Source organism: Chiroxiphia lanceolata, chromosome 2, assembly GCF_009829145.1.
Source record: "Chiroxiphia lanceolata isolate bChiLan1 chromosome 2, bChiLan1.pri, whole genome shotgun sequence".
Classification (NCBI taxonomy): domain Eukaryota; kingdom Metazoa; phylum Chordata; class Aves; order Passeriformes; family Pipridae; genus Chiroxiphia; species Chiroxiphia lanceolata.
Window position 1 is genome coordinate 32,045,611 of NC_045638.1, and position 12,306 is coordinate 32,057,916.

Genomic DNA, 12,306 nt, shown 5'->3' on the forward strand with positions numbered 1-12,306 from the left:
TGCTTCTGTCATTGGAGCACTGATTTCAGAAAAAGTTGAAAGGAAAGAGGAGGTGTGGGGAAAAAACATTGTTGCAAATTGATAACACATTTAAGGAATTATTGTTTTAAGGTGTGCTGTATCAAAATCAGTTGTCTATATTTTTATAGAAGTCTTGTTTTTAGTTTGTTGTTAATGTAAAAATGCTTTGGTTTTATAAAATGTATATGCAGCACTTGAGGATAGCATTGTACAGTGTCTGTTTTTTAATGCTGGAGTTTTTTCTTCTGTAGAACAGGGTATTTGCTTAATCATACTCTCTTGGATCTTATCTTCTTTTCCCACCCAGCTTTTTCACCCACAGTTCAAACGGCTGGCTGAATAGATGTTCTTTGGATGCATCAGCATGAAATTCTGCAGATGACCACCTGTCTTAATACAGGCGAAGCTGTGATCACAGTTTTCTAAACAGTGCCAGAGATGCTGAATTATGTTTGCAGTATTGCCAAATCTCTTTAATCAGTCTTGACTGAAAAAAAAGATGGCATAAATCCCAAATTACTAATGTGCTTCAGTGAGTCATTAGCAGTGGTTATCTAGATCTGATTGTAAAAGATAGTTTTTACAAACACAAATGGGCCAGAACAGGGCAAAAGGGGAACTGCTATGCCGTAGCTTAGGTGGAGTAATTTTTAGGTTCTTGGACATGTAGGAGAAGAAACTTCTTGTGTAATTTGCTCAACATAGTGCTTAGTAGTTGGGATCCAAAATGCCGTGCTCTCTGATGAAAACAATTTATAACTTGGTATGGGTGCTGTTTATCCTGTTGTTGCATCAGCCGTTTGAGTTGTGGGACTGGAGCCAAGAGTAGAAATGTGACTTATCCCAACATCCTGGTGAGGTGGTAATTGCACAACCCTATGGTCCCACTGGCACCAGCTGAACGAGACAACCTACATGGCAGGGTGCCATGGATTGCATGGGCACATACATTTTAGGCATAGGGATCAGTACTGGGCACCTTCATCTTCCCTGTCCCTCCTTTGCTGAGAATAGGAGGGGAAGGGTAAGGGCTGTTTGTGCATTGAGGCAGTGCAGGATACTGCCTGCTCTGAGTGAGAGCCCCTCTTTGCCCCTCACAGCACGAGCAGGTAACCAGGACAGTGTAGGGCCATTGCCACAGGGCACAGCAGAACTTTTTGATACTAAAGCAAAATAAATACTCGTCTGCAAGGACTTTCAGACCTGCTGTGTTATCTCCATAATGAGCATCTGGGGGATGTTGTTTCTAGACTGGCTATTACCTGTGTAAGAAAACTTGACCATTGCAAAAGGCTTTTTTGCCAGCTCTGATTCAATCCATGTCTCCCCTCGTGAGCCCCAAGGTGTTGGTTTTTTTTGATTGAGGATTTGAGCTGCTAAGAAATTTTGTTTTGACAACTCAGAGGAATTAAGTCTTAAAACAAATAGCATGTAAGCCTTGAGCAATAGCAGCATATTTTCCTTCACAGTGCAGGTCTTGAACTGGAAGGCCTGTTTTTAATGAAAAAGACACCTACAGAGAAAAAAGACCTATTTGTTTATATCACCTTGGTTTCATACAAACATTAGAAAGATCATTTTCAAAGCTCCTGCCCAGAAATATTTCATAACTGTACAGGATTAACTGAGCAAAGTTATTAAACTTTTTTATTTATTCAGATTAAGACCTCTGTTTGAAGAACATGAAGCACGTGCCTTCTACTTGGACTGAATGCTTCTGCTTTTAAAGCAGTCATTTCTACTCACTAAAAAAGAAACAGGAAAATGAAATGTACAGTATTTAATCCTACTTGAAAACATTGGCATGAAAAAAATTCTCAACTTTTTTTTTTGGACATGTGCTCAAGTTATAAGAGAAAGGATATAATAATAATATAATAATTTTGCTTCTAATGGCAATGATGCATTACTTATTTTTCACATTGCGTTTTGTTTGGAAACTTTAATAGTGATAATTTTTATGCATGCAGACATATATTTTCTAGGATATTTGTTTAATGGTTCACTCTTCTGATAACTGACTTGTTAGAAACAGAAATTTACATTTTTATTCAAACGCTTCAAGATCAATACCAATGAAGTGTCAGTATTTCATTGAACCAAAGTTTCAGTGATATGTGTATTATCATACACTTTCCAAATTCTTTAGCAGTTGTATACTTCAGATTTTGGATAAAAATGTTTTCTCAGCTAAAATGACAGCAAAGCTTGAAATTTAGCTGGTGATATGGGTTTTATCAATTCTATTTTCTAACATTCCTACAATAAATGAAAGTTCAATAGCATTTTACCTGTTTTACATTGATAAAAATCATCTATTTAGTAAATGCTAAAATCACTAATTGTTAAGTCGAAGTATAATATCTTGGACAGTAGAAATACTTGGAGATCTCAAGATGTAAATCTTTCTGGAGCTTTCTTCACAAAGTAGATGTAGAAAGCTTTATATTTTTTATTTTCTCTACTCAAATTTATAATTATAAGGCAAACAAATGAACAGTTGATATGCTTATTTGTATTTTGTGAAGAAAATATTTGGGTGAAGAGATTTCTTTTCATTATTTAAGTTACCATTTTCACAGATGTTCTTAGAAATTTCCTGAATCCTCGTTTTTCTGGTAGCAGTTTCAGATTTTCTTTATAGTTAGTGAAAATTAAAATATTAAAGAAAGACCAAGCACAGGGCAACAGTATCCATAATCTAGTCAAATACCTTTTACTTCTGAGTGACTGTAGATTAAAAAGAAGGGTAAAATTTTTATATCTATTAATTAGACATGACGATAATGTCTGTTGTGTGCAGTGATGATTTCTACATAAACACTCATGCTGTACTCTGACTTTGGGAAAGTTCGGTATTTCTGTGTGGTTTTATTTTGGTGTTCTCTAGAACTCTGGATTTTGTTTCAGATGCTAAATTTGTTCAGATCATTCTCTCCTTTTCCCCAGACAATCCTGAATGTAATTAAATGTATTGCACTGTATGATTTTTTTTTCCTTTCTTTCAACCATCGTGCCTTTTTAAGTAAAGAAAACAAATCGCACAAAACTAACTTCGTATTTTTGGATTCCCACATCTATTTGTGACTACTTGCATCATGGGGGAAAAAATGCAACACGACTCATAGGAGGGTGACATAAAAGGCTATATGTGGCTTTTGACTGGCAAGAGTTCCTTTTAGAATATCCCAAGAAACAGTACGAGCAGAAACTTCATCAGTAGTTCTTCAGGTTTTGGGGTGGGTTTATTTATGTTTTGATACAAGTCACCACCTGTATTAGAATCTTCAGCCTTTGCCTTCATTTACTCTCTGGTTCTGTCCAAGGCAATCGCTGATAGCAGGGGTGAGTGGCCACGGGTGGACGGAACCCAGTCTGGGACCCTGTGCAGTGAGAGAGGAGACTTGTCAGCCTCATCAAAAAAAGCTCTGTGGTACTGGGCTGAGTCTTCGGCATTTCCCTTGGCTCTGGCTCTTAATATACAGAGCACAAGTGTATGAACTTATGCTATGAGTGGACTGTGGGTTTCTTAGGTTGTTAAGCGTAGTAGTTTAGTCTGGACCTTCCTTGGTGACCAGGAAGTGCCCATATTACCTGGTATTCCCTACGATTTTTACGTAAGCCAGGAGTATAAGAAGAAAGGAGGAGAGGCCTTCAATCTCTTTCCTTCCGGCGGCTTTGGAGGTGCGGGTTTCCCTGCTGTTGAGTCTGTCATGTTGGGGAGTGAGGCCTGGTAAGGCCTTGCCGACCTTGGGAGGCGGAGGTTGCCGGCGGTCGTCCCAGCACGACTTTCTGTTGTCCCCAGGAGAGTAGTAAGATATTCTTTTGCTAATTCTTTTAGTTGCTAGATCTTGGGCTGTTGATTGTGTACATTTTATTTTGTTTTTGTTCCTTTTTTTTTCCTTCCCCCTTTCCTTTCCCTTTTCCCTTGAAGTTGTGCATGGTATTTCAACTGTACATAGCTGTATATGTCATAAATACATTTATTTTCATATAAGTTTGGCTAGTTTGGATTTTTCATAGTTTTTTTCCTTAGCACTGAGCTGGGTGTATTTTGGTGTTGGGTCTGGGACTTGGCAGGGAGCCAAGTAAAACTTAGACATTAAGCCAGGTGATTTGTTAGTCATAGGTCATCATAGATGTGTTTAGAAGGGAAGTTTGGTTTTACAGAGCGATATAATAAAGTGTATGGCAGTTGCTGATCATTACAGTGTGATCAACCATGATGTTCCTTTAGAAAAAAGCATGTGTTCTTTCCCATGCCTTGTAAATGTAGACTTTAAGACAGAATTTTCTTAATGCATGAGAAATTAATATCAGTGCTTTCTTATCACTCAAAGAAAATGAAATATAAAAAAGGAAACAACTTGTGACGGTAAATTATTATGATAATTTATTTGCTGGACAGAATTGTTGCTACCCTTGAAATTGGCTTTTAATTTCAGTGAAACAGAAAAAAAATTGGTAGCTGTCTCTTATACAGTGTGTTATTCAGGAGCTCTCCAAAAACAATGAAAAAGCCAATCAAAATATTACTTTTTTTTTTTTTTATTTTGACCTCTTGGCTGCTTTCGTTTTTGAACTCAACCTAATAATGACAGATTTTCTTAAGATTAAGTTCTTGGAACTTACATTTGTTATTTTTTTGGCTATGGACACAGAGAGGTCAGATAAATGAAACATCGGTAGATGGATTTCTGCTCAGAAATAGGTGTTTGTCTACACATCTGTGGGTGAGAAATGCTTGCAAATGTGCAAACTTATGTATGCATGTAAGTTACATATACACAGACTCCTAAATTTGGCTTTGTGGCTGTACAGGGTGTGTATTCAGGTAAGTAGGAACAACAAAATAGAAACTTTTGTAGGTAACAGAAGATAGGATGAAGATATGTAATATTTTCTGAGGGTTTTTTTTTCTTTAAAGTTCTGTTCTGTTGCAGGAGCATAAGTAGGTTGTAGTGTGTGGAGTTCATGATGCTAAGTAACAGAGAATGGAGACTACAAAAACCCATCCTTTCTTTGCTTATGATACCTGCCAAGTCTCCAGCTGAGGGAGTCTTTCTTCTTGGCTCTTCTTGGTGTCATTAAAAACTGTGAAAGACAGACACTAAATTGGTCAGAACAGACCCTTTACATTTTGGCTATCGTCCTCTCTTTATGGTCTGACTTGTCTCTTCCTCTGACATCAGTGGGTGTTTGATCAAACCTTTACTTCTGTGGGAATCGTAGAGACTGGAGATAAATTGTATAATTATAGAATGAAAAAAAACTTTACATTTTTGTAGCAGGAGAAAATGTAAGTAATGCAGAAGGAAGGAGTGCTGTTACTTAAAACAGTCTCGTAATTTTGTCTTGGTAGCAATTGTTGCATTTGTTGCAAGTTCATTAACTGACTTTCTACTATGGTTTGTAGGGCTTGTGGTTACAGACAGTTAAACCTGAAAGTCTCATGCTAGCACTTGCTGTAGTTTGAAGTGAAGGTAGATGTCATCTATTGTACAGGAAACGGCCAATTTCTTGCATTAAGCTTGTAGCCTTACATTTCTGTCTCTAAAACCAAGTATCTGTTGAAAATACACAGTGAACATCTGACCCTTGTAGTGTCCATTTAGACCTCCACAGTTGTTAATGATGAAAAAACGTAGCACTTATTCATACCCATTTTTGCTGGTTTTTTAAGTACAGCATTTTGTTGCAGGGTTTGTATTTTATCTGAATGATTTTACTGTGTAATAACTGCTCTTGAAAAGGTAGAACTTCAAAGTGAAACAGACTGAGAAGGAGGGAAATAGTTTGTAATTAATCGGGCAACAGAGAGAGGACATATCATTCCCAGTTGTAAAAAAATCTGTGTGTTTCTCTCTCACAATGTTTATAAATGAAAAACAATCTTCTAGTGGAACACTGAAAGTGTACTTCTATCCTAGAATCTAAACCTTGAGAAGTTAGAAATAGGACAAGCTAACATGAGGAAAGATAACAAGCAATATACAGAAAACAGAAATACTATCAGAACTTGTAGCCCTTTAGTTTTAGGTGAAAAATGTAATTTCTTTCAAACAAATTGCATCATGTTCTGGTTCATCAGCAAAGTCTGAGAGGTTTAGCTCTTGCAGGTGAGAATTGAAGTGACCGCATGTTGCTTCTCTGAGGAATGGAAAAGCCTGGCTTTAGCTTTGGTGTCTCCTTTCTACTTGCAGACCTTTGGAACTGAGAAATTATTAATGTAATTAAATGTAGTTTAAACAAAGTTAAGTGGTTTTTTGGTAACTGTTGAAAATGAGCTGAAACAGGATGTGCTTGTTTGCATCAGTGGTACTGTTTTTGTAAATGTTTTGTAAGTGCACTTGCCTGGGCTTCAGCCCAGTTGTCTGCACCACTCTGAGAGATGTGAGCCTGCTGTTGGAAGTAGGATGGGAGTGAAGGGCTGACTCAGATTGTTTTTTTTTCTGCAGGTTTTACTGAAACAACCAACATCAGTCTGGCTTGAACCAACTTGCTTGGGCCTCTACAGGTAGGCACATTACAAGGTCTTGTAGCAAAGAGGTGAAAAATTATGGGACCTATTAGTACCATGAGTACTTTCTGCCGAAGGGTTATGGAGATAACAAGTGTGAGCCAGAGGCAGAATGAGGTCTAAAATACCAACAGATTTCATTTTGGACTTGGGGATTACTACCTGAAGGCTACCAATTTAGTCAGAGGAACCTGAGGTCTCTACAAAGTTAAATACTTTTGTTTTCTTAATGCTTCTAATTTGTATCACTACAATACTTAAAGTGGTTTTGCTGTATTAAACAAGGAAACAGTTGCTAAGAAGTTTAAGTGTTTAAAGTTTTTGAGTAGAAGTTCTCTGTGGGAGAATGCAAAGACTCCAGAATTCATAGTCTTTATGTTCTCCCACAGTTCTCCAGTTTTGCTGTCACTTTTGCTTATACCTGTCAAAAAACGCCAGTGGATCGCAGATGTGTCAGGCTTTGCTGATGTCTCCTTATGATGTGTCTTGTGTCTCCACAGATTTTCTGACCTTTTTTTTTTATTTATTGCCAAATGGATTATTTCAGTCTTACACAGAAGTGAAGCAATTCAGAATTATTTATAGTTACTGATCAGTGCTTCCTAGCCGTTTTCTCAAGGGGACAGCTTTGTGCAAGACACCTGACACACTCACGATTGATAACTGTGTGTTGGCTTTCTGCTCCTCCTGTGCTCAGGGGAACAAAACTCACGCCTTGGGAAACTCAGTTATTCCTGTTTGTCACCCAATCTTACATATTGAAAACAGCTTTAAGTCGAGCACTGATGTCTTTCCTGTGAATGAATTCACAAGAGTGAATTTTACTGACATTGGTGAAGTTACTTGCAGAATAAAGGAGTTATCTGACTGGAGTCAGTGTTTTAAATAACTTCTATTAAAGAAATTACCTATAATGATAGGGAAAACCACTTTGTCCTTGAGCATTTTTCAAAAACAAATTGAAAGGAGTTACTAGAGGGACAAGGGGAGGTGGCTTTTCTGCTTGGCTTGTGGATGTATGATTGTAGAGGCAGAGGGCAGGTGTAATTAAGTAGAGAGCACCCTGCAATGTAGCAATGGACAGAAGATGACTTTGCCTTTTTAGGGGGAAGTCTCACATTGGTGCTGTTCTTCTGAGAGAAAAGCACTGTCCTTATGGAGGTAACCAACTCACTTTTTTTGTGTGTTTTGTAGCAACATGCAACCTTCTTTCTGCTACTTGAACCTAGTCTAAATATTTCAGCAGTATTCCAGTCCAAGCAACTGGAATTGTGTGCAGCTACCTTGCTGCCAGTGGTCAAAACTCACTGTTCAAGCTGGGTGTAAACATTGGTGAGGTTTCAAATAATCCTGAGGGGGAGGTCCTCCTAGTTGCGTTCCAGCACTTGAACTTCTGTGGTTCAGGTCTTCAGAGTTCTCTCTGCTAAATCACGAAAGAGCAGAGATTTGCAATGATGGTTACTTAGTTTTAGAAATTAGATCTGAGACTTTACCTAGTCTTGCAATGTTAGCAATTGGGCATTTGAGGAAAACATTCAATATCACACAGTTTATAATTGCTGACGTGCTATGTAGGTCCACAGGTGCTTTAAACTTCTGACCCTGCATCAGCCTTGGGACAACACAATGACAGAGGGTTTATCTTGTCCATGTAATGCTTGTCCCAGAAGTTTCATCCTGAGGTGTTTTTCTGCCTTAATTTTCTTTACGAACATACCTTTCCTTGGTTTGATCTTCAGTCTCTCAGCACAGCATTGAGCCACATGTAGATGAGTATGTGCAGTAAGATGGGCAGGTCTCTACCTCTGTATTGTCTTCTTAATGTATTTGCTGAACTTATTCTAAAGAGATTCAAGTTTTGTAGACTATGTAGCTTCATGTTCTAAGTGACATTTCTTCAAGAAATATATTAAAGGATTTCTTGTAAATACGAGAGTTACTTCTTCAGCACAAATTTTCAATTGCTTAAAAAAATGCCAGGAGAAAAACATTCCTGCTTTTACTTTTAAAGATTACACTTGTCTGTATTTTTCAAGTAGATAATTAGCTTTGGATGATTTTGTGACAGCACTGTTTTAATCATCTGAAGGGTGACAAAGCACATAGACTTGGCAAAATAGAGCAGAATTACTAAAAAGAAAAGCTGATTGATTTTGTGCATTCACCTGTAACGAAAGGTAAGTGCTTGATTGTGGTGCATGTGTGCATAAGTGGGGACATTGCTTTTAATTAGCCCCAAGTGTACAAGTCTCACTCTTTAGCACCCACATGACAGGCCATATGGTGCAAAAATAGGTTATATTTTGTTTGTTCACACAGGCAGCAGGATGAAGATTTTCCAGGAGATGGAATGTTCTTTGAATCTTTAACTGTATAATCTCTGTCTGAAATAAAACATACCAGTTTAATTACTTACCCAAAAAATCATTTTGTCTTTTTTTTTTACTTATTAGGTTTGTTAGCTCTCAGACTTGAGAGATCACAGAATCACAGAATTGTTAGGGTTGGAAGGGACCTCTGGAGATCATCTAGTCCAACCTCCCTGCCTAAGACTGAGGGACAGAGAAAAAGAGAAACAGTAATTTCCTGAATTTTCTCATTTTTGTGCATGCAGATGATGGTGGGATCACTCTGGGACTTGGTAGCAGTTTAGAGATTAGGTTAGAGACATCCTGTTCTGTACCAGCTACTCTCAGTGTTCTCCCAAATTGAATGCTAAGGATGCTATTCAGTGGCTCATGTCTTGCTGGGATTACCACCATACCATAGTACTGCCCCCTATTTATCAGTCTTTTCCACACCTTCCTCCAGTGTTCTTTGTACTTCGAGAAAATCTATGAGTAGGTGGCTTTGGAGGAAAAAGGAGGATGAGAGCACCCAAAGCTTCCAAGATGTAAAGAAGCAATTCTGTTAGTTATCCTTTCCTCCTGTATTTGTCATCCATCTCCTCAAGAAGACCCTGTACTTGGTAGATCCTCCTTAAAGTACAAAAACCGGTGTGTGGACTTAAAGAGGACAATAAAAGGCAACTGCTTCAGGGAGCTGTTACAAATTTCAGGGTGGTGATAATAGAGTATCACAGAAGGATTAAACTTTACAGTACCATTTTTTTCTTTTCCTGTGGATGTGTAGCTTCTGCAGTATTAGAGGCCAAACCTGCCATGGTACCTTTCCAGGTCTGCAACCTGTGCAGTAGAATATCCTGTGGAGGCTCTGCACAGCAGTTCTTCTGGAATTACTGATGTTTTTCTTCTTATTGGCTTTTTTGTCAGTGCCACACAATTCTAAAAAATGGTGCTAGAGCCAGTCAGTAATGCAACACTTGGACAAAGCTATACTGACAATAAAGGGGTATTTATGTCACAAAGCCAAAAGCCCAGGAGTTTCAGGGATGGGTAGTCCAAAACAGCATCCTAGCTCAGCCTGTCATGTGTTTTGTGTAACTGAGCTACAGCATGCTCCGGGATCCTGGAGGATTTGCATAACTCCATATTGCAGCTTCAGGTACCAAACCTTTGAGCATTGCTTAACAGCAGGCCAGGAGTTTCTGATCTGTGGTCCAGGAAATGGTGGAAACTTGCATGGTATTGCTTTCCCTTTGTTTATTATTATTGCCCTTATTGCATTAGAGAGGCTAAGCTGACCTTAAATACTTCATGTGAAGTAGCACTTGCTTTTATAGAAGAATTTGGTATCTGATGGTAGGTGTCTAGTCCCCTTGAACAAGGAAGCTTTGATTCAGGGAATGACTTCTGAAACCTCTGATAATAGAGTTCTCTTGGTTTAGTGTCTCACATACGTTCCTGCCAGTGAGACTTAAAACTTTCAGGGAGTGATAGGTTCACATGGGAAAATGCTATTGGTCAAGATGTGATTAGGACTTTTGTCCAGACTGAAACCTATGGAGATCTGCATGTCTCTTCAGACACCTGTGTCAGTGGAGGAGGCCTTACTGCTGTCAATGGGTGCAGTTAACTGCAGCAAAGTCTTAGGTACAGGCTTAAAACTCTCCCACCTAAATTCAAAATGGGAAAGAGAGATGAAAAAGGTGTTTGTATTTTTTTCCCCAGAGAGTTAGCAAACATTGTTTTTGTTGCCAGATAATACTTCTATGAAGTATCTCTTCCTTTAATGTCACAGCTTCCCCAGGCATCTCTGGTTTTCTTCTGAGCAGCCCGTCAATCAAGCAGCTAATTCTTGCAGCTTACAAGTGTGTGCCTGTCTCTCCCTGAGTCACTCCTCTTCTAAATCCATCTCTTTGGATCTTTCTCTTTCACACAGTTAACTGTGAGGTTTTTCTTGCCCTGACACACTTTGTCCTAAGATGACTTGCTGTGCACTTTTGCCCTCTCTTCTCCATTTCCTGTTCTTTAAACTAGTTCGCTCCATTAGCAAGCCACCACAGTGCTATTAACTTCTCTCCTTTCAATACCATATGCTAAGAACTGCTCTCAGGTTGGTGTGTTAACTGGAACTCATATCCTGTTGATGGTAACATCGATCTTTGCCTTGCTGGGAGTCTTCATTCCCCAGCTCTGACATATCCTGTTTCTGTCTATCATCTTCTAAGAAATCTCATACCTCACAGACAAGTTCTTCCCATCTATGTTCTATTTTGAGCTCTGCTTTTACTGGATAGCTATTTAACTTTAGCACTTAGGCAACTGCAGCATTTCTGTATATCTTCTGCAGAATTTTTTATTTGTTGGTAGGCCTGATTGGGGCGTATTAGCACCAGCAGACTTCATCCTCTCTGAAGTTTTAGAGGAAAGCAATTGCCTTCAGAGAGGTGACTCCTGACACCTAAGTCAACAACTTAGTTCGTGCTTAGCTTAGGAGCCCTGAATTGCAGTCGGCCTGTCTTCTTTTGCCAAGAAAGTAGAAAATACAGTGCATTTTCTGACTCTCCTGCACATTCTTGTTAATGTGGTCTATTCAGCCTCCACATTGCATATAAAGAGTAGCGTAGATTGTAGTAATTTTCACCCTATTAAAGCAATCAGAGGTGTTATAGAATTTTAAGGCATGACTTTTTAGCTTCTATTCTTAAATATTCGTTTATTCCTGCTTAGCAGGCAGCATCTGTCGGAGGACTAAATAGATTTGTTTCTTTATTGCAATATTTTAAGTTCCTATTTTTTTCTCCCCCCCCCCCTTAATGGGAAATTTTTCAATGAAAAACTTAACTCTACATGTTTCATCTTTTCAGTACCTCAGTTACAGGGTTGTAGCCCACAGTGATGTGGAACGTTGGAGTAATAAATCTGAAAAGGCTTCTCTAAGGGCAAAAACCCCAAAAGATCACAAGTAAGATACCAAAAATACATTACTTTCCTGTGTGGAATTCTTTTATGTGGGTTAAAAATTATTATTTTCACTCTCTTACGTAGCCACTGATTGCTACCAGTGTCATTCAAAGTTTGTTACTATTTATAAAAAGGCTCAGGCAGGTCTCGATTATATTTTTTGAACCTGCAGTACATTATTTTTTGTGAGGAAGAATTGGAGGGAAAGAGCTGGTAGAAGAAATGTGCCCCATTTTTGTACAAAAAAGGCTTGTGCTGACTAGCTACTATAGTCTATAAAAATACATTGTAGTCTACAAAAATAAATGTTAAGCTTATTTATATGAAGCTGACAAAGCATCATGTCCTTTTGAAATAGTGTTTGGCTGGTATTTGTGTGGTTTCAGCCTATTACATGAATTCCTAAAAAAGGCAGATTATTTAGAAACTCTGCCTAACAGGTGCTTCTTGAATCTTACC

The 12,306-nt window shown here is 38.4% G+C and overlaps 1 protein-coding gene across 9 annotated transcripts in view; it reads left to right on the forward strand.

Moving 5' to 3' along the window:
* Positions 1–12,306, forward strand: part of INPP4A (inositol polyphosphate-4-phosphatase type I A) — a 124,222-nt gene that overhangs the window by 13,528 nt on the left and 98,388 nt on the right. For all 9 annotated transcript variants that reach the window (XM_032679583.1, XM_032679577.1, XM_032679582.1 and 6 more), the window contains exon 2: positions 6,480–6,538. The gene's annotated coding sequence lies outside the window, so the exon portion shown is untranslated. The remainder of the gene's footprint in view (positions 1–6,479; positions 6,539–12,306) is intronic.